At 48.2% G+C, this 22,363-nt stretch overlaps 1 protein-coding gene across 11 annotated transcripts in view; it reads right to left on the bottom strand.

Moving 5' to 3' along the window:
* CTBP2 (C-terminal binding protein 2) overlaps positions 1-22,363 on the bottom strand; it is a 173,416-nt gene that overhangs the window by 111,811 nt on the left and 39,242 nt on the right. For 9 of the 11 annotated variants that reach the window (XM_055246067.2, XM_055246027.2, XM_055246029.2 and 6 more), the window contains one exon: positions 11,690-11,793. The exons of 1 other annotated variant lie outside the window; for it this stretch is intronic. The gene's annotated coding sequence lies outside the window, so the exon portion shown is untranslated. Of the gene's footprint in view, positions 1-11,689; positions 11,794-15,295; positions 15,629-22,363 lie in introns of those variants that run through there. One more of the 11 variants, XM_055246051.2, reaches the window with a different exon arrangement.

Here is a 22,363-nt window from a genome sequence, read left to right as displayed (position 1 = left end):
TCAACCTTGCAAGGCTGTGCCACATACATAGGACCAACTCGAGCTGTGCAGCGTCTGGCACGCATGCCACATGAGGCTTCCTTTCCAGGGCAACTGGCTGGACCATTCTGGGCCCTCCAAATTAAAAAGGCCCTTTTCAACTCTGCTTTCCTGGCCAGAGAAGGCCTGGGACATGAGCCCCAAGCTCCACCACTCAGCCCTCCCTCCAGGTTCACTGAAAGATACCCCCGTCCTGAACTCCAACTGGAGCCATCTCCCTCCACTCCCTTTTCAGGGGGTGGCTTTGAAAGGGTACAATTCCTCAATCTCAATAAAGCAATGCTTCCTGCCTTAGAGAACCATCAACAAGTTTGTACGGAAAATAAGCTCTTGAGTTGTCAAAAACCCCTGGCTAAAGGAGAACCCAAATGGTGCCAAGCTACCAGGGGAGGTGGCACCTCCAAGAGTGGCAGAAGGGTCCCAAGGACTGTTCAGGTCCATGGTCTCTTTCTCTGGACCCATCACTCCATCCAGTCTGGTCCAGGCTAGGACGGAGTAGGGATGGGGGTGATAGGTAAGACCAGGTCTGGCCAGCCAGGCTCTTCCCAGAACCAACACAATCCCAGCACACTGTGGCCAGAAGCATCCTCAAAACAGGACTTTGTGCAGGCTCAGATTCAGTCCTAAGGCACCAGAAAAAACAGCCTTAAATTTGACACTGCCAAGCCCTGAGGCGGACACAGAAGGTCTCATCAAGATCACACACAGACTCTGAAAACCTTCTCATATTGAAGAACGGGAGCTATTAACTGTGTTAACGGCATGCACAGATGTTGTCTACATCTAAAAATTCCCAAATACATCAATTAGCATATTATAAAGAATTTACTCCCATTTTCCCTTGACAGATCATAAAGACCAAAATGTAACGCTCAGTTTGAATTGACAAGTGCGTATGGCAGAAGATGCTGTATTAAATGCAGACAACAGTGAAAGAAAATGGTATTTGATGATTGGCCACCCAATTCTCAGAGTACAATGTCAAAAGCCAGAAATCCATTTATTTAGTAACCAAAGCTCACCATCACACAAGTCACTTGGGCTCTGGTAAGGGAAGTTCTACCACCTGCACTTGGTAATTCCACTGTTCCACTCGTTTCCTAGGTAAGATATTGGGAGCATGTGTGGAAAAGCAAGACAAGGCTACAACCCAGGGGCAAATACAGGTGCACACACGTACACAAATCGAAGGAACAAACATTTTTGGAAAAAAAAATTTAAATTTAATTTTTAAACAAAAATAAAAGAAGGCATAACAACATCTTATGTGCTGAAATTCTAAGCATGTCTTTACTTGTATGTTCAGAAATGATACTTTTACAGGAAGGAAGGGCTGGAGGAGATAAGGATGAGAGGAAAAACGCGAATAACATAAAACTAAAATTAAGTTAATAGATGCAGAGTTGTCCTCCTTCCCATTCTTCCAGAATCCTCTTCCTAGATTGCAAATCAAAATCTGCATTTAAATAGAATATTTTTCGTGTAGGAAAGAGGAAGCCCTAGGGGTACAAAGGTATTGCATTCAGGATCTATGGGCACAATATTGTATTTTAAATGAGATGAAGAATTTTGAAATTTACTGAATATATGACATATTCCAAATTGTCTTGTTATTACTACTATTTTTACTAAATTCTTCTATCCTAATAGGTGTTTCTCTTCTATGGCCAGAACTTTAAATAAAAGTAATGTGATATTACATCATTCTATCAATTTAATCTTGAGAAAAGATTACACGATCCAGGGATCTTATAAGCTGTGGGCTCTGATAATTCCAGCCATTATTCAGTGTGAAATTCAAACAGTCTGAATTCATTAACATTGGTTGTTACAAATCTGCATTTTCAGACTTTGCCATAAAATGCAGGAGTCCAGACCCAGTGACCTGAATCTAACTGCCTTTCATGTGAAGTGGCCGTGTTCCCGGCCTCTCCCAGTGTGGCTCTTGAGAGAAAGCCTCAAGTCTTCGTCCTTTCCATGGCTGGCCTCAGGCTCTTTGGTCACACTTAATGTTCAGGCAAACTGCAGAGACCTCAAGCCATTTAAAGGAGTAGAGACATGTTCCCAGGGAAGGATGTCCATTATGAAACAGATGTCCAGGTGGGCATAGGAGCAGGTGCAGCAGCATGGTGCCAGCACCTCGCTTTGGCTGCGGCTGGGATCAGCACACCCTCACAACTAAAACCCCAATGCATGACATTTGGGAAAGGCTTCAGGGAAACCCCAAACCTTTCACTGCTTGATAGAAAAACATTACTACCAGGTCAATGGGCAAGGAGTGAGCATCCCACGTCCCAAGTGCCAGGAGGAAGACAGAACCTTCAGGAACACAGTGGACCTTCACGAGCAAGAAAGGTTTGAGGAGTTCCATTCGTCTTGCATCTAAATGTTCATTGCAACACATACCACAGGTACCGGCTTGGAGGGATGCAACCTGTACTACCTCCTCCTCCAGTCCAGGCAGGCAAGCAGGGCATCTCCCACATGCTAAGCCTTTGGCTGTGTGCATTTACTGCTGCTACTGCAGCAATCATTTTTGTGTGTGTACATATATTCATGGGGTACAAGTGCAATTTTCTACATCCATACATTGCATTGTGGCGAAGTCAGGGCCTCAGTGCCTCGATCACTGAAGCAATGCACACTGTACTCACCAAGCCACCTCTCATCAGCCCCCCTTGTCAGTCCCCATGATGTCATTACACACTCAGCAGTCATTCTTGACTAAGCTCTTAACATGTACCAGGTACCTGTTAAGCCCTGTTCAATATCATTGAATCCCCACAACTCTGAGATTAAGCACTACTATCTGCTGCATTTGAAAGAGGGGGAAACTGAGGCACTAGGCTCAGAGGGGCATAGTTTGCCCAAGGTCAACACCATCAGAGGAGGACAAGGTCAAGTTGCAAGCATTTTTTGGCCATACCATGAGGACCCTGCCCTCCTGCCATCACCAAGGCCAGGACCAAGTCCTGTGCAATTAGAATCATTACCTTCCCCTTGCAAACATCAGGAGGAAGTCCCAGAGCCACTGGGGCTGCTGGAGGGAGTGACTGTTATGATGCAATTCCATGCTAAAGAATTCTTCCTGACCACGTCAAACTCTGCATCAATCTGCTCTGTTTAAACACACAGGCAGAGAAGGCTTTCCGGCCCTCAGCAGGCCTCTGCAGTGCTGCCACTTAAGCCCAGGGTTTGCAAGGGGGTGGGGATCAGAGCACAAATCAGCGTGAGTCCTCCTTCCCAGAGGAAGCTGCGGCCCTGTGTCATGGTTTAGAGGTCATCTTCTGCTGTAATGAGGGAGTGGCAGTGAGTTTCAATTGAATTATGAAAAGCCAGGAGTACTGTACTCTCATCAAAGTGAAGGTTTTTTTTTTTTTTTTTTTTAACAAATGTGGGACTGGGGCCGTTACACATGCAGGAAACACCAGCTTCCAGGCCTCTGAAGGTGAGCAAAGCAGCAGCCACCATGCTGGGTCCTTGAAGGAATTTGATACAGAAGCCATCTGAGTTTGTCTCGAGGGACCCAGGCCTACAGGACTTGCAGAGCCAGTGGGCCTTCTTGCTGTCCTCATCATCTCAGCTTGGATGTAATTCAGGTCGGCTGAACCACATTATCCCTCATCTACGAGACTGCCTCAAGTGCGGCACCCACAGGTGGTGGGAGAGCACAGCTGGGTCCCCACACCCTACCTGCATGGGTTTAGACTTCCTGCCCTACTTGCACGAAGGAGAGGTGGGGGCATGACTTCACTTCCCCGCGGTGGAAAGCTCAGGAACACGGCTTGATTATCTCAGAACATGCACACCTCCCCTCAACAGGTAGTATAACATGCTGGGTTGCCTTCTGTCTGCAGAAAACACTCCCAGCTGACACAGAACCAACCCAGCCTTCCAGACAGCTGCTGCGACGCGCTCCTGCATGTGCCCAGCCCACTCCACACCCTCCTGGCCCCACGGCAGCCTGGATTCATTCATTCAAAAAATTACTTCTGGGGCATCTACAATATGCAGGCCATGCACAGAATTAAGGGGACAATGAGTTCAAGGAGGTAGCTCTGCTTCAGGGAGCTGCAGAAATCACTCTGGAAGGTTCTACGTTCGTAGTCAGAGTCCTGCCCCTTAGTCCAAGTCCATTTACAACACTTTTTAACTTCCCCGATACAGGAGTCAGAAGGCTCAGGAAGTCAGAAGAGACACCCTTGGCTGCTGTATTAAGAGGGACTGAAGACTCCCACCAGACAATAGGCCACCCAGGCAGAGGGAGCCCAAATGCTCACAGGAAAGCCAACCCCAGGAGGTACTGATGCTGAGACATGCAGAAGAGACAAAGCGGCCTCGAGCAGCTGAAGCCAAGGTCTCCCAGGACGGGGGGCCCCACCCATGCCCCCTAGGCGTCCCACCACCGTGGAAGCGGGTGATAGGGAGGACTCACTTGCCATGACCAGCTGAACCAAGGGGTATATCCTGCAAACCTGCAGTGTCCGGGAAAGAGGTGAGCTTCCCCCAGGAAAGGGGGCAAGCCTGTCTCACAGCTCTGGGACCCTCCTGTAAGCACCCTCCCACCCCTGCTGAAGAGCCTCTCCCCCTACATTCCTGAGGAAACTGATCACCCAAGCTGAATTTTTCAAGGAGTTGCAGGTTACACCCTACCCACAACAAAGGTTTCCTTTGAGTTAAACAATGTATAGCTGAACCGGAAGAGGGAAGGTGACCACGGGAAAGGTGTTGCATTACAAGGCTCAAGAATTCGATACCTTCACCACCAATTCTCGTTTTCCACAAATCCCTATTAAAAGACAGCCCGGTACCGTTCCCAGAAATCAAGGCTCACACCACGTGGAGCTGACTGGATGCTCACGAGGACATTCGATCCCAGAGGCCTGGAGAAAGGACGGAACAGGAGGACCCTGTGCGGGCACCATTGTTGTTCATCAGTATACATTTATAAAGAAACGGAAATTAAACACTGTCATCAGATGCTCTGAACTGCTGCTCATCCACGGCTGTGTTTTTTCATCCTCCCACATTAACACTTCCCCCTAATGTTCTATCTTTTTGCCATATATAATTAATTTTAACAGCTTCTGCAACTTCCCTACAGGTTGTTGCTGTTTCTTTTAAACAGTATACTGCTGAGAAATTGATTTGTTTGCTCCACGTGCCCGAAGAAACCACATTATGAAATATGTATAAATGTCACTGTTCGGGCTGCTTCTCAGGATAAGTGCAGAAAAACGTTCCATTTTACCTCCTTACACAGGAGTCCACTCACGGAAGCCACTCGCATGTATCACCTATGTGCCCACACACAAACGCCGATGAATTACGCAGCATTTTCTTTGAAAACCTCCTATTTATCCTTAACTGGTACAAGACTAGGGGAATCATCTTAATTGCTACGTGGAAAGAATGAATTGCAAAAGCATTCGGCCGACCAAGAAGACTTTATTTTTAACAGCATGGGGCCAGGTGGAAGTTGCCAAGTTTGCCAAAAATAAATGAATCAACCAATCAATAAAGCAAATGCGTTCAGCTGGTGTTAAATGAATGCCTGGGAAGAAGGGAGCCACAGGCAGCACGTCCTTCTTTCTCCCCTCCTCCCGCCCCCACCCCTGTGAAAACACCAGGCCCGAGGACATGAGGGTCATGGGAATTCTCAGCCATTTCCTAAATCGTTACTTTTATTTATTTATTAATTTATTTGAGACAGGGTCTGCCTCTGTCACTCAGGCTAAGTAGAGGGGCGTGATCATAGTGCACTGCAGACGTGAGCTCCCAGGCTCACACAATCTGGCCACTCAGGCATAGGCAGGCACCGCCACCTGGCTGATTTTTTTTAAAAACATTTTCTGGAGATGGGGTCTCCCTCTGTCACCCAAGGCTGACTGCAGTGGTGCAATCACGGCTCACTTCAGCCTTGACCTCCCAGGCTCACACAATCCTCCCACCTCAGGTTCCAGAGTAGCTGGGACCACAGACACACACCACCACCTGGCTGATTTTTTAAAAGAATGTTTTTATAGAGATGGGGTCTCGCTATGTTGCCCAGGCTGGTCTCAAACTCCTGGGCTGAAGGGATCTGCCCTCCTCGGCCTAAATCATTACTTTAGAAAATGCATCCAATTTTCTGCTCCTTCAACAATGGTCAAAATTCAGATCTAGATACTAAATCCTAAAATTACTGAAAGTAACCAGGCTTTTGCACTTCTGAGCTATTTTATCAGCATTTGCAGCTGGGGGAGCTGCTGTTAAGTTGAAACTAATGCCCCTTTACACTTGAACCTGGGCAGATCCCTCAAGCTTCGGTGAAAGGGTGTGTGTCATTCCAAAAAGACCAACTGAAACTGCTTAAAACCAAGACCATGTTTAAAAAAAAAAAAGTTATTGGTCTAATGCATTCTAAGAGTATTAATAAAATCAGCAATGGTAACACATAAATGTTAAGCAAAAATATTTACAGAAAGAAATAACCTTTTCCTCTGCCACTAATCACACCCAGGAACACTTGATTAGCAAGCCGACATTTTAATAAGAGAAAGCTCACTTCCCTGCCTACTCATTTGCACATCGGCATCTACGCCCCAGCCTGAAACTTGACAGTAAACAGAATATACCACCACTCCCTTCAACAAGTGAGGCTCTGGCCCTGCCGCGTCGCCGCATCCACTCCTTCCCACTCTTCTTGCCTTTAACAAACACGCGCTCCAAGCCTCAGAGAAATCAGCCGCTGACCCGTGTCTCTGGCTGTCCCACACAACAGGGCTGCCATCCTTCAGTTCAGTGGCCAGGCCTGTCTGGGGCACAGGGGGGTCTCCACCAGGGCTGGCTGTTGAGGGGTAGCGGAGGCCCGTTCTCTGCACACTGCCACACTCTCAGGGGCAAGATGCAGCCCATGTGCAGCCCCACTTCACATGGACCAAGTGCTCTTCCTCCCACACCCCTGGGGTGGGACGGTACCATGACGAACCTGAGAAACCTTCCAGAAACATCAAAGACCCTGGGAAGCCATCTTCACTATAAAGGGACCCTGCAGTGTTTGGGAAGCCAGGCTCACTACCGCAGCATTTCTGGAAAGGCTCCCACCAGCAAGGGACGCGGGGCGGCCTAAGTTTGGGGTTGCTTCATCAGCAGGTGAATACCAGATATACCTAAGGCCACACATGCTGGCAGGTGGATCTGAGCGTCAAGTTCTTCACTAACAAAACGGGGGTCTTGGCAAGGGTATGAGAATCATGGAAAGAGAAGCGCACACCACGCCTCCATTTCCCAGCATAATGTCACTCAGTGGCAACAGAGACTCCTGGCCCCGCCAGGAGTGAGAGGAGTGAGAGGCAAGTGTGCCCACCATCCTGCAGAGGCCCTGCTCAGAGGTACCCCTCCAGCGAAGGAGCAACTCAGCAGGAACCCACACAGTCTTGACACGTGGGTCACAGAGGGAAAATTCAGGCCTTCTGCCTCATCTCTTCCTCCCTGCTTTGCAAATCCACTCTGATGAGAACCAGCAGCCGGGGTGGCGCAGGAAGAAGAAAACAACAGTAACAGCAGAAAGCCAAACTTACCAGGAAGATGGAGGGCATGACCCCTGTGTGACCCTGGACCCATGCAGATGCTAAAACAAAAAGAAGAGGAATGGAAGGGGTGATCTCTCCATCCCTACTTGGGAGGCCACACTAGGTTGTTGAGATGCTCAGGAGAAAAGAACAAAGGCTGAATCAATGCCTCCCATTTATCCTTGGGGGGTGGAGGGAGGCTGGGATTCCAAAGCACAACTCACGTCCAGAAAGCACAGGAATAAAATCCAAGCAAGAACCAAGAGCTTCAGTGGGGGCCCCTCCTCCCCTACTCTGAAGGCTGGCTAAAGCTTCGCTGGCCATCTTCCCCACGGCCCCATCTCAGCCTCTGTTTCCCACCTAAAGAACCCCAGAGATGAAAGGCCCTGTGGATCTTCCTCTGGTTTGTGGTTTTGGATGTTGGCAGTCTTGCTTCCGACCCAAACACTGGAGCAGGATCACACGGCCCTAGCAAAGGCCCCACGGATGCATGCAGGCCAGGAGCTCAGGAGGCCAAGGGCCCGAAGGACCCTGGGGGCCACACACTGGGACCAGAGTGGCACAGTGGCCATGGCCCAACACCTCCACCACTTTACAACCATTGACAATCAGACCCCAAGGTTTAGGTATGCGTTTCCAGAGTAATTCAATACTTTGCTTCTGTTTTGCGTGGAAAAAAGATATCTGTCCTGCCAGAAGCAGGCTAGAGGACCAATGATCAGGAAGATGACCTCACCTAGGTGGCCTGCTACAGCCACAACTCAGATGGAAATCCAGCCTGGTTCCCACAGCAGATCAAGGCAAACCCCTCTTCCACCACCAAGCACACTGAGTTTCCAGCACTGTGTCACCTCAGACTGTCTTTCCCAGAGGCCCTGGTAGGCAGGCTTCTACATCATCCTGGAGATCTGTCAAAATGCATAATACAGCATGCATGGCAGCCGGAAAGAGTCCTATCTTTGCAAAACCACAGCTGCAACTATTCTACCACCATTTTACATAATATAATAAAAGTTAAGGGATTTGATTTGCATTCCCACTCATTTATGAGCATTTAACCAAAAACACTTTTTCTGCGACACTTTGGTTAAAAAAGGTAATTGGATACTGCTGCAAATATTAATGCTTAATAACAAAATAGTACTAAAAAACCGTGACCCAACTGAAGTGATGGGGAACGAAGTCTTTTTCCAGGAGAAGCCAGCAAAGCCATCTGGCATGTTGAGCTTTCATTCTGACAAGCAGCAACACACAGAACAGACAGTAAAAGCAGAACATGCATCAGATCTAAATTTAGTACGTCACTATTAATTATTGAGAGAACAAGCCTCTTGTTAGGAGAAGGCTGAAGTGTTTGATGTCAAGTTACTAAAAAAGACGGCTATAAACCAAAATATTAAGTCTAGCACAACAGGAATGGGATGCTTTTAAAATTAGGACATGCTACAGAAAATACTAAGAGGGCAAAAACGATGTATAAATGGCTCTAGGGCCTCACGGATTCACCATTACCTCTGACGGTGTCACGTGATTTTCATCTACCTCCTTCTCCTCTGCCCACATTTTAAAAGATGTGTCTAGACCAGAGATCTCAACAGGTGGGCTCTGGTTGAAATCCACATGTGGTCCTTACTTTGGTTACAATCCCACATGACCTCCTTGTGTTGCTGCATGTAGGCAGCAGGCAGGGCTGGATACAACTCCCTGGGCATGGTGACGCTCCACAGAGCAGAAAGGGTCTGAGAGCAAACACACGCCTTCTGGGGCCATGTGAGAATTCCACCGTGAGAGTATCTGCAAGTGGTCAGGGGAGAAGTTTTATCCTGGTTCTGGGTTGGGGGCAGGTGGGCCAATGGGGCCACACTCAGTGTGTGCATGGGCCGTGGACACCATGAGCCGTTGTCACAGCACAGTGACCATGCTCCAGTGACGGCCAGCTCCAGTACCACATCAAGCCTCTTAAGCTCTTCCAAAGTGCTATAAAAAACTCTTACCCAAAAGGATGCCAAAAATACACGAATGGTGGGAACCCCACATAAGGGTAAGTGTCTTGAGTCTGCTCAGCACTCAGGAAACATTTGTTAACAGGAAGCGTGTCACAATTTCATTCTGGTTCTGGATGCATTTGGAGAATGTTAACTCATCTGTCTGAGATGGAGATCACTGCTAAACAGGATCCCAGGGTGGCTCTGGTTATTAGACTGAGTCAAATGAAAATGCCCTCATTCAACCATTTTTTATATTTAAAAAGTCCATTTCATCCTTATACACCAAGTTCCCACATCCTTCTGTTTGGAGAAAGTGATTTCCAACACTGAAATGAGCATCTATGAAATGTACTGATGGTCCATGCAGCTGAGATGCTCCCAGGCAGGCAGGGCCTGATACCTGTCTGGGTGAAAGAGCGTGGATGTCTGACATGGCCAGTTCCATGGTGTCCAGCTGGAAACATCACCATGACCTAACCCACTGAAAACATCTTCGGACCCAGTACCCAACACTGGAACTATCTCTGCCAACCCCAGGCCCAAGGTGACTTTGTATCTGCCTGAGAAACCCGGGCAGATTCTGGCACACAGGTCTCTCTGAGAGAGTGAGCGCCAGAAAAGCAAGCAATGTTTGTCCTGAAAGGCTGAACTGAATAAGGTTGCGACTGGCGGTCCTGACCTCCCTCAGGTTTCCACCAAAGAACATTCCATCATACTTCCAGTTCCTCATCCTCCTCAATGCTAAGAGCCTTAACTGTTCAAAGATGACTGAGGGGCCCCTCTCATACATAACTCAACTCGAGCTTCATGCTCTGCTATGGCCTTTGGCCCAGCAAAGTCCTGTCAGAGCACTCCCAGGGAAGGGTTCTGAATTTCTGCATCAAATTCAAGTTTAAAGGGTGGAGAGGGTCCTGGGTACCAGCCCAATCCACCTGTTTGATTCACAGATAAGGCTTCCAAGTGCCAGCAGAGGCTACTTGCTCAGTCACCAAGCTGGTAAGCAATCTTTGGAGGTCTAGGTCTGGGTCAGCTACCTCAGTTTCCCCAGCTAGATCTACTTTATGGAGAAAAAGAAGGGACACACAGAGACCCTTTCCTGATCCTACAACCCACTGTGCTGCTTGGGTTCTTCAGCTTGGCCCCTTCAGGTGGTCACCCATGTGTGCCCCTGGGCTCCAAGTCTCTAACTGCCTCCAGCAACTCGGGAAGCCAGGCCTGAGGGCCTGGTCACAAACTGAAACCTCTCTGGGAACCAAAGCTAGCCCCCTCAAGGCTCTGCTAGGAGTGTGACAGGTGAGAGAGACAGGACACAATTGGCTAGCAGTTTCCCTCGCTTTTGAATGACGTTGTTACCTCACAGAGAAAACATTTTTTCAAAACAGCAAGATTAAAATCAATTCCATCAGAGAAGTTGCCACTTTGAGACTTTAAGAAAGATCCAGGTTTTGTGAAAAATGGCTAAAGACATGCTGAAATGAAACTTAGAATCCCAAAACCCTGCTACGGGCACAAGATTGAACTCCATCCATCAATGAGTGTGGTTGGGATTGAATGCTCATCTCAGCCTGCACCCACATTCCCAGTCTACTCCCCCAGAAAACTCATGGTATGTTCAAGACATCCTAGAGGCTGGTAACAGTAAAAGCCTAAGCTGACTGAAGAGGTGCCAGCATCCACAAGCCGCCTTCCTCCTAAAGACATCCATCTACCACTTATGACTGACTCGGGGTGTCATGAGATGGTTTCTCTAATTCATTTTTATTCTTTTTAATTAATACATCGAGAAATCCTAACACTATTTCCATTCTGACTTGAGTTTCCTTGTAGTATAATTTCCGTTGACTTATCTCTATAGCAGCAGCAGCAGCAAAAATCACTTTACACTGAACTATATTGCTTCAGAGTTAATTACATGTATTTTCCTTTTGATAAATGAAAATACTAGATGCAATTAATTGAAAGACAATCAATATGATCCCGCGATTAGACATCCCAATGAAACAGCCAGAGGCTGCAGGCAATCTATGCTCATCAACTAATTGAACACACATTGCAAAGGGGATTCTAGAAAACTGAACTTTTACCTGGAGATATTTCACAATAACTCACCAATATAAGTCTGTCCACAAACTCTATAGTTCACACGATGGGCTGTCCGTCTTTTTAAGGGAATACAGCTTCATTGGTTCAAAACCATTTAAGGTGATGAAACCCTGAAAGCAAAATGAATGGAGTCAGTGAAGCTGAAGTAGAGATTTTTTGTTTGTTTGTTTACATCTAGGCATCCTTTAATTGCATTTTTCCAAAGCCTTCGACTCTAAGCTACCAGAGGTTATTAAACGGTTTCATTAAAAATACTATTTGTCTTGCTTTAGTCACACACCAGATCAAATTAAACAGTAGAGCACCAGAACAAATGAACCCTTTCCATCTATTTTGACACAAAGCCAAGTGTGCAAAAGCAGAAGGTGATATTGTGTCATCACCGTGAAAATGTCATTTAACTTTCTCTACCTCTCCAAGTAGCAAGCAAAGGGACAAAAGAATCAATACCTTCAAGCAGAAAGTATTACCAACTGTTTTGAGAAATATGGAATTATAAAGTGCAATTCATGAGCCCACGGTTTATAAGTGCTATTAGCATAAATGCTGACAACTGTTAATCTACTGTAACTTTGATTAACGGTTGCAGTTGTCCATTAATAGAAGGCATTTTAACTCACTACTGAAATTGATTACTCAGTTAAGAATTCAATCCTAATGTTCAATAAAATTGCACTTTCTTGGCAAATGCAATATGAACTGAGGTGATGCATTAAACAGCGCTCCCATTTATTTTACTCTACATGGAACAGAGAAGGAATATATGTCCGAACCACTTCCTATGCACACACAGCTGTGAGGACAGCAGGGAGCAAAGTTCCTCCTTCTGCAGCTGATGGGGAAGGCAGACACCTGTGCAGCAGGCATGTCCAGGTGTCCTTTCTACGGCTTTTCCAGGAAGAAAGGATGGAATTTAACACTGGAGTTGCTACGTAACTGGAGAGCCCATGTATGAAGGTCGTCTTGCTCGAGCCCCACGAGGGAGGGGAGAGGCACACTCTACAGACATGAGCTGCTGCAGCCAGGCCTGACATTGCCAACCCCACCTTACAACCAAGTTTCAAATGGTTGATTAATATACAAAAAGGCAAGAACCACATTCCCAGCTGCATCCAACATTTTTTTTTTTTTTTTTTTTTTGAGACCGAGTCTCACTCTGTCACCCAGGCTGGAGTGCAATGGCGCGGTCTCGGCTCACTGCAACCTCTGCCTCCTGGGTCCAAGGGATTCTCCTGCCCCAGCCTCCCGAGTAGCTGGGATTACAGGCGCACGCCACCATGCCCAGAAAATTTTTATATTTTTAGTACAGAGGAGGTTTCACCATGTTGGTCAGGCTGGTATCAAACTCCTGACCTTGTGATCTGCCTGCCTCGGCCTCCAAAACTGCTGGGATTACAGGCATGAGCCACCATGCCCAGCCAACATTCCACTTTTTAAACCATTCAAATCTTAGGAAGCTGTCGATTCCTAAAAGAACCTCCCCTTTTTTAATGGGGCTTTTAATTAGCAATGGGGCTAATCTCCTAGGATCCAATCCCGTGACAGGCATTCTCCTGCATGATTATGTAGCAAGTCATAAAGAAGAACTGCTACACTCATGTTTTCCATTCAAAAGAAAACCACGATCCCGTGCTGTTTCCACTGAATTCAATGAGTCCTCTGATAGCCAGCTCCTGCTTCACACCTAGAACCAAGTCACTGGCAGGAAGGATTCTGAAGAACTACTCAGGAAAACCATGGACTCTATAGTTAAGGTTATCATGTACCCAAGGTCAAGTAGTAATTCACTCCCAACTGTACACCGCACTGTAACCCACACCTCTTAAGGAAGTAGGTGGGAGACACAGACATTCCAGCCTCAGAAGTGTTAGGGAGGGACAAGCATAGCTTTTCAGTAATCCCAAGCCTACAATGACACAAGCATCTAACAGCCAAGGAACCATTTTTTTGAGGTGGCAGAGCTTGCCTGGCAAACTCCTACCCACCCTTCAAAACCCATCTCACAGGTTATCTTCTTTAACATCTTCCCTACTCTAACTGGCAGGCTACTATATACCCTGCCCATCTCCAAGTCTCTAAAGGTTAAATGCCGTTTAGTTAATCACATTTTATCTTTGAAACATAGTAGGGAATCAAATATTTAATTAACTGCAAAACAGAATTTATACTCCTGATTAGTGTTGCTTGTCTTAGTATGTCACAGGCTTTCTCCTTCCATTTCCAATAGTTTACACAGAATTTCCAAAAATATAAAGGGACTGTATCTATTCTCAGGAAGTAGTCCCTTTTGGAAAGGAAGGAGGGAAGGAAAAGGAACTGGGGAGGTACACCTTAGCAATGACTATAACATTACTTGTTTTTGAACGTCTGAAGACAAACGTAGCAACATGTTAACATCTACCTAATCTTGGTGGTGGGTACAGGTTCTAATTTGAGATATTTCATAGTAAAATTAAGCAGGAAATAGACAAGTCTGCCTTGTAGAAGGCTTCACAGAGGAGGTGACATTTCATGGAATTTCAAGCCGGGAGTTCAAGCAACTGTGCTGCCTGTCCCAGTGAACGACGACAGCTTATTTAGTGGAATAAGAATGTTAAAAGGCTTGGAAGACTGTCAGAATCTTTAAAGCAAGTGCCCGTTGTTGTTACTTGAAGGTCAAAAGAAGTACTTAAAAAAGACTGGAGCTACAGAAAAGCTAAAAATTCAAAAATACTTGTTTCAGTAGATACTTGCTGACAGTGCGGCGTGGACTAGTGCCCTGAGGATTCACCAGGGGATATTTTCTTGGCAGGATTTCTCTAAGCACTTCCAGGAGTATACAACGAGACGCGGAAATGACTTAGCCAATTAAAATCACCACTGCTTCTGAACCAGCAACCGCAGGAGCTGAAGCGGCCTCGGCCTGTAACTGCCAGTCAGCATGCCCACCCCCTCCAAGTTCACATGGCTGCTTCGGGCCAGACAGGGGTCCTATTTTTGGCCTGTATCATCAACCTGCGTGAACTTACTAAACATCCCGTGGCAGATGCGATCTGCCCATAGCTGATGACAGGGGGTGTGTACTCTCACACATCCCAGAAGAGAACCGCGGCACCCAGAGATGGATTTGGGGGTGGGGGTTCCAGCCAGACTGTGGTCAGCTAGTTCCTGCACTTTCCACATATAGGAAGCTCACAGCTAAGGCTGTAGTAACTACACGGGACCATCCCCCCGCCCCCCACCCGGCCGCCACTGCTTGGGTGGTGTTTTGTTCTTATACTAAGTCAGGCATACAAAAATTACGTTTTAGGTCTGTAGTGAATAAATCCTTTTCTTAGAAACTAAATGAGACTAGAACCTTTAGAAGCCTTCGATGAGCCCTAAAAAGGTCTTGATGGGGGCGCCTGAGAAACTCTGGTGTGGCTCCTTCCAGGAGGACCGGGCCTGCCTTCACTTGAACTCATAGCGTTCTTTCAGAACAGCTTCTGTACTCTCCATGGCATGGAAGGGGTGCCCACCCACCCACCCAAATGCAGAGATAACAGAGGTCAGGCGAGCAGCTCAACCTGGCCTGACCCCCCCCCCCATGCCACCTGCTGTGAGCAGCATTCATCTAACCAAGTGCCCGCTTACCCATGCTTCCTCTGCAGGAGGGATTTCTAGTGATATTTCTGCCATCTGAAGCTCACATGTGCCAGCTCTCGTTAGGACTTGAGGCTTTCTCTGCTCGAACTCACATTTCGGCGTCTAGGCTCCTCCTACTACTACTGTCCCGCCGTGGATGGCGAGGGCTTCATCACCCCTGCTTCAAGGTGAGGCACCTCCTGCTGCCTCCTCTTGAGGCTGACCCTGCAGCTGGGTCACACCAGCCAGGGAGCAGAACTTCAGCTCAGCGTGGGCATATATTAGGGGACAAAGAATGATCCTAAAGGGGCCCATGCACCCTGGAAAGCCTTATCTGAAACTGACTCATGGTTTCCACGGGTCTGGCTGAAAGGAGCACCACTGCGCACTGTGTTCCTCACACTCCAGGAAGCACCGTTCATGTTTACTGCTAAAAAGAAAAAACTGGAATGTGTCCACAAAACCATCCCTTAGGCGATCAAAAGTTTCCCACAGGTAACAGACTCTGGGAAGGGACAAGGGAAAAAATAAGGAGTTAGCCAGAATCAAGCCCAGGTTCCGCGGGCCAGCATGGGTGGCTAAGAAGCAGTATCCTGCCTGTGATTTGGAGGTAACAGCATCTACCTTCAAAGGTGGTCAGGCCCTTTGAAAGAGAGAAACCCTGGAAGGTTGGTCCCGAGGCCTGCATACAGCAAGCACTCAACTGCGTGTCATCACCAGACTCCAGACATGTCTCCAGGCTGAGGCTGTTATCCACCTCTTCTAAGAAACTCATCTCTGCCTAACTTGTGAGATAAACAGTTGATATTCAGCACAAGAATCCAATAGTCCTAACCAGGTCATTGATGGTTAATGGTTAGGCACCCCAAGCATTCCCCTCCCTCGAAAGGCGGCCTCACTGTCATCCTGTGGTGTGGCTGTGCTCAGAAAAGAGGGATTGCGTAAAGAACCATCCAGAATTCTGCACTTCCGCCCCAAGCATAGAGCACGGTAGCAGGTCAAAGTAGTCTACAGTCTTTGCCCCCTACACTCCACACCCCTGCCCACCACAAACATCCAGGCTTCCTCAGAGACCTCTCTGGACTCGATGCAACACCAACTATGACCTCAAACTCCTGGATCCTTTCAACAGGGATTTCCTGAGCACCTTCTCAGTGCCAGGACTGTGCCAAGCCCCAGAGGCACAGGAGCAAAACAGAAACCTGGTCCCTGCGCCAGGGACTCAGGAGGGGCCACCGACTACAGGCCCGAACCCAGCACTCAGCCCCCGCCCCACTGTTGCCCAAACCACGGAGTGACTATGCCAGCACAGTCCCAAGCAAACTCTGGGGCCAAGGCCTGTACCCACGCCTCACGGAGGGACGGGTTGTGTGCAGGTCACGGTGCCCCATGGCTGGCCTGGGGTTTCTGGAAGTACGGTGTCTGTTAGGATGAGTGAACTCCCTCGGCACCCATGCTGATGGCCTTCTCAAAATGGGCCCGTCACACGGGTACCACAGGAAACGTCATACCCTCCTCCCCACACTCTGCCCCCTCCTCCTTATATTCTGGCCCCCTCCTCCCCACACTCTGCCCCCAGTCTCAACACTCTGGACCCCTCCTCCCCACACCCCGGCCCCCTCCCTCCCCACACTCTGGTCCCCTTCAGAAGGGGTGGCTTACCACGGGGCTGCTAAAAGTGGGACCCACAGAAGCTGAGCTAAATCAGAAGCCGAGCTAAAGCCACAGCCCTGGGGATCACCCCCACCCCTCAGAGGCATCCAGACACAGCTTAGATACCCCAGAGCAAGCCCCCTCTCCTAGCCTGACACTCCCCAGAGCACCACGGCACTGCCTCGGGGTATCAGTCAGTATGTGGGAAGGGGAGGATTCTCAATGGTAGGACCACAAGGAAGACATGTAGCTGTTTCCCAGTTCCTGAGTGGATGGCATGGAAAGTGGTGCCAGGGGCTTTCCCCACACATCATATAGCAGATCCTCCCAACGACTTCAAATTCAAGGGCAGCGGTCAAGGAAAAGCCTCGGGCAAAAGCTCATCAAGTAGCCAAATGCTCTGCCCCAAAACTGACCTGCCTATAGCAGCATGAGGCAGTATGGTGGCCCTTGACGAGGCCATGAGAAGCATCCCAGAGGACCCACGGGCTCCCTGAACAACCAGGGACAGGCACTCAGCTGCCCGCCTCCTTTCCTGCGTACCACAGTGGCTCCTGGTTCACACACTCCCAGCCACCCTCAGTGGGGTCTCTGGCCACCTGTGTGCAAACATGGGCCACACCTGTGCTCTCCCACAAGGCGACATCCCACTCCCTGGCCTTCCCAACCCTCCTCTGCCCCGACTCTCTTCAGGTTGCAGTGAGGGTGCGTAGTGCAACAAATTGTAACGGCCGGGGGGATGGCACTGGGGTGGCCACCAGCTGGCTCTGCAGGAAGAGGTCATGTGCAGTCCTGGGCGGCTCCTGGGGGTAAAGACAGGCATCCCTGCGCAAACAGCAGTGGGAGGTGCCACCTCTCCTCACTTCTCAACTCTGCCACCGAGCCCCACAGAGTGGGGTACACATGTGACCCATGCCCTCTAACAAGGAACTCAGGCTGCTACCATGACAGCACAGTCCAATGTTGCCTGGGATGGCACCCCCCAACCCCACCGTATTAATTATGCGCCTGGCCAGCCTTTAAGGACAAACCCACCCTAACAAAGGCCAAGCTCACTGGGCATGAAGCAGTGTGGAGTCCAGGTTTGGTTGGCACATGGGGATAAGAAATACAATAAAATGACAATGTCCACCAAAGGGCTGAGTGTCCGATACACATTGGACAGGAATGAACAGGGTGTACCCGAGAGGCTGTCACTTTAGCATTGCTGGATTATTCCTTCCTGCGATTCAATTCCACCAACTATTGCCTAGTAATAAATAAACCATATTAATTAGCTTGGAAACAATTATCCTTTATTCAGGGAAGGAAAAAAAAACAACCTCGAAAGCTAATTCTTTCCATGTCCCTATACAGCCACGTTGGCACAGAGGCACTTCAGGTCAAATCAACACTTCATTATGACCCCCTGATGCCCAAGAGTTTCAACTCCAAGAAGAAAAATGCCCTCTAGGCAGAAACTTTACATACACAGTCTTTGTCAGAGAGTGTTTATGGAAATTTTATAATATTAAATATATTCAGCTGGTTTTAAGTTTTAAGAATGTAAAAAGGCCCAACAGCCAAGATTTTAGAACTCGTCTTCCAATAGAAGGCCAACCAGTGGAAAACTGGAAGGGAAGTCTTGGAATCCTGCCACTTTTTAAAGAAAAATAAAATAGGATATGTTTCCAGTGTTGTCTCAGATGTAGTCAATTAATGTGACCATTCCCCTGCTCTTTCAGCTTTTCGGCTTTTCTAGACGACAGGGCCAACAGACTTGAGACAAGCTGGGTGACAAGGAGGAACTTGAAGCCCTTGCGGCATTAGCTGGGCTTCTAGAAGTGCCCCATCCGAAGTGGCTCCAGGACGGAGAAATAAACAAGGGCGTGAGATGGGAGAATGCCAGATGGGAGTCCTGGCAACAACTGGAGAAAGGAACAAGGAACAAATTGATAAATGGGTGCTGCTGATCGGGGCTGCCATGGGCCAAGTTTTGAAAGGGGGAAAAAAAAGTGGATCCATGAGCAAGCAGCCCACACAACGACGTCATTTTGTGAATTCAAGCTGCATTCCCACACCCAAAGCTGCCCGCGGGCCATGGAAGCAGAGGCAGCCGGTGTGAGCAACTGGACCTGAGGCTCACAGGGTCTGGCTGCACCCCCACACACCGGTACCTGAGTGGGGGCACGACAGTCCTACTTACAGACAAGCCAGGAAATCAGCTGAACTTGAAAGAGACCAGGGCAGCGGCGGGGGCGGGGCGGGGGGCAGTGCTTAAAATCAGCCTGGCTCAGAGAGAAGCCTGGCCCTGAGGTCCCCGCAAAGGCACGCAGCTCTGAAAGACAAGTAGAAAACATATCCCAACTCAGAAGCACTTGCAAGTAACCGTCTCTGGTCTTCCATGGTTCCACACTGTAAGTGGACAAGGCGGCTGCTGGTGGAGGTGCACACACCCCTGTGAGATGGTCAGGAACCTGCCAGGAGTGGACATAGGAGATGGCTCACTCCAACTAGTGGCCACTACTAACCAGCTGGGGCATCCTGGTGTCAGGCTCCAGTCTTGCTTTCTCCCTCATAGGGTGACCAAGAGGGGTTTTCTGAGCTCCTTTCCACAGGGCACCCCAAGGACACCTGATCTAACAAGGGCCAGACTTTTATATATTTACTACAGGCCCTACACAAGGCCAGAAGGTGAGCAGAGGGGTCTTCAGATATTCAGAGCACACACCCGTACCACAGCGAGAGATGGAACCTCTAAAGCTGGCAGGTTTTAACACAAGCAGGATGCTGTGTTTAACACAAGATCCCGTGACCAAAAGCAGGATGCTGGCTGCTCTGAGGAGTCAGGGAGGGTGTGACCCCTCTCCCACTGCATTGGAAGGAGTGGGCATCTTTTCTGAAAACTTGAGATTCCATGCCCCACTCTACTCTCCCACTAGGGAATCCTTAGAAAAGTGGTCAAGATGTACCAGACCATGCTAGACACCAGAGCAGGATAAACTCTCTCCCGATAGTTACAGCTATACAGCGATGTGTCAGACACTATCCATCTCAACAATTACGTATTTACTAAAAGAATTTCAAAATACTTCAAAGACATAGGAAAATACTTACAGGTCAAATGGAAAATAAAATATGAAACATGTATTCAAATCTTACTTATATTTTAAAACATTCTTCAGTGAATTTCATTTTTAGTATATACATATATGCATAAGAGACAGAATAGATCCAAAGTGTTATTCTCCATGCTAAGATTAAAAAGGATTTTTAAAATGTGTAACATAACAATCATTTACTTTAATTTCTTATACTTTGCTGTATTTTTCTATTTTCTGCAAAGAGCAGGCTTTCCTATAATATGGAAAAATGTGAGCTGTGAGCTCCTGTCAGGAGGGCTCTGAAGCTCGGGGTGCAGACAGTGAGCTGCTGCCTGGGCTGCTTTGCCTTACATGCTTTCGGTCCATACCAACATAGTAAAGTGGCCCCATTTAGGATGTAAGTCCCTGCGTGACTGCTGTACTACAAAGGTAGGTTTTGAAGAAAGCCAAGTGTCCCTCTACCCTCATGGAAGTTCGATATAGAACAGGATGTTCTCTTGGGGATTTCAATGAAGATGTCTCAATTCCAATAGCCAATCAACCTGGGAAAGAAGTGGTGGGCTGGAGAGACACAGTGGGAATCCCTTGCCTCAGCGAGGATCTAGGACCCCAACCAATGCCGGGAAAGAGGCACAGCCAAAGCCTTGTCAGGGCTCAGGCAAAGGAGACTTCCCAATGGGCTCCAGCCAAGTCCTTGACCACAGATTAGACTCCAGCAGGATGAGCAGGAAGTGGCATTTAAGAAGAAATGACGTGAGAACCAAACGGCTCAAAGTCCACAATCCCCGAAAAATTACTTACAAGCGTGACCAGCTTTACATATCAACACCATTTCTTTTTTTCTTTTTTGAGATGGAGTCTTGCCCTGTTGCCCAGGTTGGAGTGCAGTGGTGCAATCTCAGCTTACTGCAACCTCCACCTCCCAGGTTCAAGTGATTCTCTTGCCTCAGCCTCCTGAGTAGCTGGGATTATAGGCATGCACCACCACGCCCAGCTAATTTTTGTATTTTCTGTAGAGACAGGGTTTTGCCATGTTGGCCAAGCTGGTCTCAAACCCCTGACCTCAGGTGATCTGCCCCCCTTGGCCTCCCAATGTTCTGGGATTACAGGCGTGAGCCACCGCACCCGGCCAACAACATTTCTTTAGAGACAGGGTCTCACTCTGTCACCCAGGCTGGAGTGCAGTGGCCCCTTGACCCTAACACTCTCACATTGCCTTCCCCTGACAATGACCTCACCCTCAACACTTTATATATTGCAAAAGGCATTATATAAATGGGCTGCCTGTTCTGTAACTGGTTTAGATGGGCAGATCCATAAGAGCAGAGACAGAATCCAAGTTTTATCCTGCAAAGCTCAGAGACCAACCAATGGTAAGGAGCACTTGGGTGAAGCTGTGAGTGACCCCAGGAGAGTGTTCTCTCCCTCTGCTTTCTCTTCCTCCCCCAGGAGCCCAGGTGTGGTCACCTGTACCTCCCTCATGGGGCCACAGCGGGAAGCACAGGCAATACCGAATGCACAGCGCTCAGCGTGGCGCCTGGCACGCCAGAGGCACCCAAGCATTAGCTGTTGTCGTTTACCAAATGCTTTAACTCACATGGCTTGGTGAATTCGAGAATCCACAGTCCTGGAAAGAAAAGAGGCCTGAAAGAAACCGGGTTCTATTTAATTTTAAACTAAATTATGAACCCAAACCTCAAGGTTGGGGGAGATTTCAATTGAAAATGAAGAGTATCCCTGCTGTGGAAGGGAGCAGCTGCTAAACCCACCATGTACAAACTACTCACTTGTCAGACGTTGTACTTTTAAAAATCCATTTACAAGGCTACGCATGTCACAGAAAATAGCATATGAAGAAACTCTGCAAACACAGCCATGAAGGAAGCACCCAAAGACAGAACTGAATTCCTGGGTCCAAAATATATTCCCTCTAGAAGTAACTCATTTTTAAGAATTAATCACAGTGCCAAATGAATACAACAACATCTAGAAATGGGGGAAAAGGCCTGGGTCCCCCAGACCATCAGCGACAAACTCCTTCCCACTCTCCACCCCACCATGCTGTTACCCAGGCTCAAGAAACATATCACAGAGGTGAAACCTCCCAAACAGCAGCCCCTTCACATTCAACCAAAGTGAGTTGCGACCACGCAACTCTGAGGGTCCTTGATGCAGGTGCCGCAGCCTCTTACCAGGGGAATCTGGGACGGGAGAGAAAAGCCAAACTCCAGACCAGCCTGCGGCCTACCCTAACCCAGGCCTGTGAACCAAGCGACCTTCCAGTCCTGGCTTCCCAAAAAGCAAAGGGCACTTGCCTACGATCAGCAGCAGGGCTGGCTTT

This window comes from Symphalangus syndactylus, chromosome 2, assembly GCF_028878055.3.
Source record: "Symphalangus syndactylus isolate Jambi chromosome 2, NHGRI_mSymSyn1-v2.1_pri, whole genome shotgun sequence".
NCBI lineage: Eukaryota > Metazoa > Chordata > Mammalia > Primates > Hylobatidae > Symphalangus > Symphalangus syndactylus.
The sequence above is the reverse complement of the archived record's forward strand: the minus strand, read 5'-3'. Positions and strand labels throughout refer to the sequence as shown.